Here is a 7,373-nt window from a genome sequence, read left to right on the forward strand (position 1 = left end):
GGATATTCAATCATTAGTGTTGATGCCTCACTCACACATAGTCCATCGGTCTCTAAACATGGGACCCATCGTGAAGCTTGTTCTACATTTGATGCCACACCAACCCCACAAGAAATAATCCATTGGATGGAGAAAAAGTTCAGTGGTTTCAAAGTTTGTGAGGTCCTAATGGAACTGGTTGTCAATCTCTACATGTATTATTCGTCATTGATCGAGGAGGTCCACTTCACATGAAGGCATTAGTACTTGTTGAGGTTACGTGGATGTGAAATAAGTGAGGTTGTGACCATGGATAAGCCTTTAGGCATAGAATGGTGGGTGTGGGAGACCTATGCACACTGTTTTAGACAGTGCTCAAAATTTTTGAGGGTCTTGTGATTGCATGCTCCATTGATGGATGTGAGCTCATTATCGATCAATAAGAAGAGGTGGTAGATTTTTTGTGGGTCCATGACTCATAGATTCTGCATATTAAACCCTTAGGTGTCTGATTTGAGGGACCCCAAAATTGGTAATCATCGAGTCGTATTTTATTAATAATGATTTGAGGGTTTCTTCATTTTTTATGCCCTGGTGTTACCAATCCATGTGGTGGAATCAATCAAAATGTATATCGTCAGAAAAATCCTAGACATATGAAATCAATGGTGCCATAAAAAATTAAAACCAAATAAAGTGAAAATTTCTGAAAATAAAGAAAATGAAAGAAAATATAAATTGACATTAGAAAAATTTATATAAAGGGACCCATAATTTTCTTTAAATTATGGGGAGGTGTTGAGACCTCAAGAGGACCCAAAATTTTGAATGCACAAGGTGAAAATTTTAGGGGTGTTATAGCCACAACAAAAGGATCCTAAGAATGCATGGGAATTACTTAGCCATACTGCGCTGATAACTTGGCTAGAAATTTAAGTTTTTAGAAGCCTAGATTCCCATGAGCACATGGATGTTCCTATAGGAATGTGTTCGTGATGACATTTTTTCCACTTTCTAGGTCATCATCTTCTTGTGAAAACCCATAAAAAACTATTTATCTCAGCTAAGGAAATGTTGATATTTTGTCGCTCAAATAACACTTTTAAAACCCACACTTCAATGATCATTTTATTTATTAAATCATCACTCTTAATTTCAAAGATCATTCTTAATAATGAATTTCAAAATAAACTAAAATGTTGTAAATAATTGATACCTGAATTGGTTTCATTCTAGAATTAAATCATTACACCTACCAATATATCACTCCATTTTGAATACAAAAATATATTGGAAATATTGTAAATAACATTACAAGATACCCTAATTGATTCTATAATATAGGCTTAAACTTCTTTAGGCCAAAGTCCTCTTACCCCTAGAATGAGAGGTGACAAAAAGAAGTGTTGGAAATTTTTCCAAACACTTGTTATTTTGATAAATTATTTTAGAACGAGTATTCTTTGAAATGGTTTTATGATCTTGTACGGATTACATACTTTGAAATAAAATTTAAACTTCAAACTTAACGAATGCAACAATTGCACGAGAGGTTCATATTGCGATTGGAGTGATATGAAACTTGGAAAACTAGATACATTACCAACAAAAAAAAAACATGTTCTTGAATGTCAAACAATGGAATTTGACACCTTCATTAAGGAGCTTAAGGATATTAGTCTTAACCCTGAGGACATTCTCGTCAGCTTTGATGTGGTATCCCTTTATACTTGCATCCCTATAAAGGAGGCCTTGGAAGTGATCTATCGCCTAACAGATCCCGATACTGCGCATCTGGTTGAGATCTGTCTCACTTCCACTTTCTTCTGTTTCGAAGGTGAGTTCTTCGAACAGACCTGTGGTGTTGTTATGGGTTCCCCCCTTTCCCCTATTGTTGCAAATCTTTTTATGGAAGATTTCGAAGCCAAAGCTTTAGCCTCGACTCGTCTCCTTCCCAAGCTATGGAAAAGGTATGTGGATGACACTAATGTCATCTGGTCCCATGGCCAGGAGGAGCTGGATCGCTTCTTCAATCACCTCAATTGTCAGTCCTCTGCCATTAAGTTCACCATGGAAAAAGAGGTCAATGGTTGCCTCCCTTTCCTGGATATTCTTATATCCAAGAATAAGGATGGCTCTCTTTCCCACTCTGTGTTCCGGAAGAAAACGCATACTGAGCAATACCTTCATGCCGATTCTCATCATTTCCCTGCTCAGAAGATGGGTGTTCTCAACAACCTCGCTACTCGTGCGCTTAGGATTTCTGATAAGGAGAGCCTTGATAAGGAGAGACCCCATCTCCTTAATGTCTTTGTGGAGAATGGCTATAGTAGGTGCCTAGGTCAGAAGGCCTTCCTTAAAGCCTCTAGAAATGTGTTAATTAAAAAGGAACTGAAGGAACGCCGACTGGGTGTCCATCTTCCCTATGTCCAAGGAACCACGGACAGGATTGCTCGGATCCTTAAAAGGTATGGTATTCCCTCGACCTTTAGGCCCCTCAACACCATTCGTAATTCCCTTCGATCGGTGAAAGATCCTGTTGACCCGAAGGACATGAAGGGTGTCTACTTGATCCCTTGCTCTTGTGGGACCCCATATATCGGAGAAACAGGGCGCTCCATCCATCAGAGGATTAGCGAGCATGCAGCTGACCTAAGACATGGAAGAACCAAGTCTTCAGCATTAGCAGAGCACGTGGAAAAGACCAATCATCAGGTTTGCATAGAGGAGGCCAAGGTTGTTGCCAAGGTTGCTCAGTTCCATCATCGTAAATTCAGGGAAGCTATTGAGATTGAAAAAAGGCCGAACAATCTCAATAGAGATGACGGCTGGAAGATCAGTAGCTGTTGGATCCCTGCCCTTTCGTCCTAGTCTTTCTTTTATCCTTTCCAGCTTTCTTTATTCCCCCTGGAGCCCTCCTTCCTCCTAGGGTTTATCCTTCCTGCTCTGGGTTTTTTAATGGTCTTTATTCTGGTCCTTTTTTTATCATTTATTATTTATTTATTTAATTTAATTTAATTTATTATTTATTTAATTTAATTTAATTTATTATTATTAGTATTTAAAAAATTATAATTATAATAATAATAATTATAATAAATAAATAAATTTAATTAATTAATTAATTTTTATTTTATTTTATATTTTTTATAAATTTTATTTTTATTTATTTATTTTATTTTTATTTGTATTTATTTTATTTTTATTTCATTTAATTGATTTTATTTTATTTTATTTATTTATTTATTTTTTATTTATTTATTTATTGTTTTTTATTTTTATTTTTTGTAACTAACTTTAACCTTCTTCACCTACATTCTTCATTAAATTTATTTATTTTATTAATTAATTATTTTTATTTATTTAACTTATTACTAATCTCTCGTTCTAATATTTACCTTATATTTATTAGAACTAAGGTCTTCCTTATAACTAAATCCCATTTAAAATTAAAATAACTTTTAATTTTTAATTATCAAAAGATTCTTTTTCAATTATTAATACCATTAAAATTATATATATATATATATATATATATATATATATATATATATATATATATATATATATATATATATATATATATATCTATATATATATATATATATATATATATTTAAGGTATGGTTACCTAATATAACTAATTTCCTTAGATTATCAAATTGACTTTTTGACCCTGGTCCTTAAGTCAAAAATTAGCCGTTGGTCTAGGAGAGCCGTTGGAGGCTCTGCTCAGACTATATAATATGCAATTGCTGGATTTGTTTCTTCAACTTGTCCTGACGATGAGCCACACTGGTTGGTTCGAAATGCGTTGACAATGGTCTTTCTATATGTGATTTACGCTGAAGCTCTCTTTATAATCTTCCATCATATTATAATTATTTGTAAGTTTTAATTAATGTTTCTCTCGTTGAGATAAACTTGGGAATAAACTTGGGAATACTGTCAGCATTAAAAATCGACAGAAAACGCAGTGCTACACACAATATTTTAGTTTCAAACTAATTTGGGAAGGAATCGTGAGGAAGTGGCCTCTCTTACTATTTTATTTATATTTATATCATGTGAAAAAAGGTGTTTATAGAAGTTAAAATTTTGGTTCAGTATAAAGAGGGTGTAATGGGTTGAATGAAAACTTTAACAAATATTGTAATGGTGCTGTTATCACTGAAAATGCTATTGTCAAAATTTTTTTAGTCTAGCTTAAAGACCGGGTGTTTTCGCAGCGCCTGGATTCTGTTTAGCAGTTTCGTAGCGCTACCTGTTTGCGTGGTTTCGTAGCGTGCTACGAAATTGGGAATTGGTTCAAGTTTTCAGCGAAGGTCTAAATCCTAGCATGCCTATTGTATAGAGTTTTGCTTCCCTCCAGGGATGTTGATGAGGGCAGTGACAGTGTGTCCAAGGAGGCACCCTATGATGATGCAGCTATTGTGGGTTTGGCATCAAGTACATTAAGGGAGTTATCTTTGAAGTCTGGTTCATGGGTGATTGTGAAAGATGTACATACTAATGTGGGAGACTTGCAGGAGATTTTGTGTTGAATCCTCCAGACAAAGAATCTATTAAATTCCATAAAACATAGAGTGTTTGATATTTGGGATTGTCTTTTCACAATCTGTAACTTCTTTCACAAAACAGGGCGCCACAATGGATTGAAAGATTTGAGAAATATTTATGATAAAGTTCATATTCACACCTTGTTCAAGGATAAAGATAAGGATACTTCGGCTTTTCAATCTGAGGATGATTGATTTTTCGGTCATAAGTGACCTCTAAGGAAGATTGTCTAAAGCAGAGGTTTGACCGTTTTGTCGTTGCATTGGAAGATGTTTCCAAAGATGCGCTACTTTTCTTAAAAGACAAAGCCTTGGAACTCTTGAATTCCTTGTTTCTGTTTCACTGCAAAATATGGTACCCAAGGTTAAATGTTTTTCCTATATATTGTGCTCGGTCTTTTTCCAATGGATACCTTACACTTTGTAAAGTCACTGCTGCACAGGAAAAGATATATGGGAACTGAAAGATCTAGGACATCAAACAGCTCAGAGGATTGTTCTGGTTTCTGGTCCATTGCATTCTGTGCGAGAAATAAACCAAAATTTTCCAAATTTGGTTTCGTTTTGTCTCGGATGAAGCTTAATCAGTTAATCAAAGATGAAATTATTACCAGTTAGCGCATGGTGCCTTCAGGAAAATCCCTGATAGAAATAAATGGAGATTTAGTAAACGTCGAGAGCATTGATCTTTTCTCGTTGATGGGATTGGTTCGTGGTGAATTGTCATTGGCAGACCAAGTAGCAAGGTTAAAAGTTCTTCGAAAGGTAATGAAGATGTTACTATATACACCTGCGCCATCCGAACAGGGTTCTTTTCGTTCAAGACTTCCGTTCTATCCTCGTAAACTATCTGAGCAATCTTAGGATAAAAGTTAAATGTAATTTAATGTGGACATCATGCACTTTTAAACAAGAACGAAATTTTAGGTCATTGGTTTGGCACCGACGTGAATCATAATACAGATGGCGCTGAAGGAGTTAGGTTTAGCCTTTTGGCTGATCTATATACGTCCACGTCCTCGGTATCATGCTAAATCGAATCCTCATGACCGTGAATGATGTTAAGGGGCGCATAAGAACGGGCCTACAATTTATTTCTCCGGAGCCTACAGAATCGAGACAATTGGATGGCGGAGAATTCAAGTAGCAGACAACAAAATCAGTGAATCTCCATCTGGCGGTTCGTTTGCAACTCGTGCCTAACCTCATGATATCTTCCAAGCAGTAAATACTTTATCTGATGTGTTTTCTCAGAAAGGGAGTTCATTTGTTCATAATATATTACAGAGAAGATCTAGGTTGCTTCCAGAAGAAACAGATGGATCCTCGGCTTTACTTAATTCACCGGTTCATATCACAGCTCTGAAATTTGAGAATTAAATTAACCAAGTTCTTCATGGCCTAAAAAAAAACAGAGTCTCAAGAAGCAGAATATAAGTTTGCCCATGAAGAACTATATTTCCTCTGTTACTTACAATACCTTGTTGCTGGGAGAATTCATACATCCAGCAGTTGAATGCCATGGTGCTGCACGAATAGTCAGAGGCTGTGCAATTTATATCAGAGAAACTGGAGCACTTTGCCAAATAGTGGTGACCGGAATATACTCTTTAAATGTTTTCCTTTCTGCGCCAGTTATGATTCTTTTTATTTAAATTCATATTACAGTTTCAGGTGAAGATGATTTTTAGAGTTGGAAAGGGCTATTTTGTATACAGTAAGTCGAAGGCCTTAGCTGCGCTAAATGGTATGAGGATGGAAAACTCAAACAAACTGGAAACGATCTATGGGCACTGAGTTGCACTTTGTATCAGATGCTGTCTGACATATCACCTTTTAAAGATGGCAGTGAGTGGCTCACATTCCAAAGGATCATGGATAAAGGTTTCAAATTTCCTGAATATTTTTCTTATGAAGCACGGCACCTTATTGATTGTTTGCTGGATATGGACCCATCTAAAAGATTGGCTTCTGGCCCTGAAGGGTATGCTTCTCTCAAGAGTCATCCTTTCTTCAAGAGAGTTGACTGGGATAATGTTAGGGGTATGCTGGCTCCAAAGTTAGCCCCACCATTAACTGTTGACAAGGAAGATGAAGCTGAAGATGCTGGGTGGTTTCTTTCACATGCTGGATGTGGTTCTACTAATGATGAAGCACCTCCCAAAGAGAAAGAGTTGGCCTCATCATCAGTGGCAGTAGAGAATAAGGAGCACAAGGCTAAATTTTATACTATCGATGCTTTTGACTCTAAATGGGAGAAATTTCTAGATCCAGGGGAGTTCATTGTGATGGTTTCATTGGTTAAGAAAATTCGGAAACTTTACAACAAAAAGATGCAGCTGATTCTGACAGACAAGCCGAAGTTGATATATGTAGACCCAGTCAAATTGCAAAGGGTGAGATAGTTTGGTTTGATAATCCTAAGGAGCTTAATGTCCAAGTGTTGAATTCTTCCAACTTTAAGATCTGTACTTTGAAAAAGACCACCTCATTTGAAGATTTGAAGACAGCAAGGAATACTCCAGTGACTTTATGTTCCAGTTGGGATTTATGAAGCTTTTTATTGGTTTGATGCTAATCAAGTTGGCTGTGATATGTAATGATAGAAGCAAGCTTCATCTTCTTAAAACTATTTAGGTTCCTAATAGCTGTACAAATGTCTGAAGAGATCATGAATTTAAGCAGAAAACGCTTCAAAGATATATAGGTTCTGTTTTGACATCTACAGCAGTTTCGTAGCGCGCTACGAAACTGCTGTAGAATGCTGTTTTGTGGAAAAACAATGAATTTTGATGATGAGGTCAGTTAATGGTAAAAGAAGGTCTCAAACTCAGG

General features: G+C 36.0%; 1 pseudogene; it reads left to right on the top strand.

Moving 5' to 3' along the window:
• The first annotated feature begins 5,159 nt into the window (after positions 1 to 5,159).
• On the top strand, positions 5,160 to 6,943 carry LOC149265246 (3-phosphoinositide-dependent protein kinase 2 pseudogene; annotated as a pseudogene).
• Positions 6,944 to 7,373: the final 430 nt, after the last annotated feature.

This window comes from Pinus tabuliformis, chromosome 6 (genome assembly GCF_031772625.1).
Source record: "Pinus tabuliformis cultivar Carrire ecotype Pingquan chromosome 6, CPIR1, whole genome shotgun sequence".
NCBI classification, from domain to species: domain Eukaryota; kingdom Viridiplantae; phylum Streptophyta; class Pinopsida; order Pinales; family Pinaceae; genus Pinus; species Pinus tabuliformis.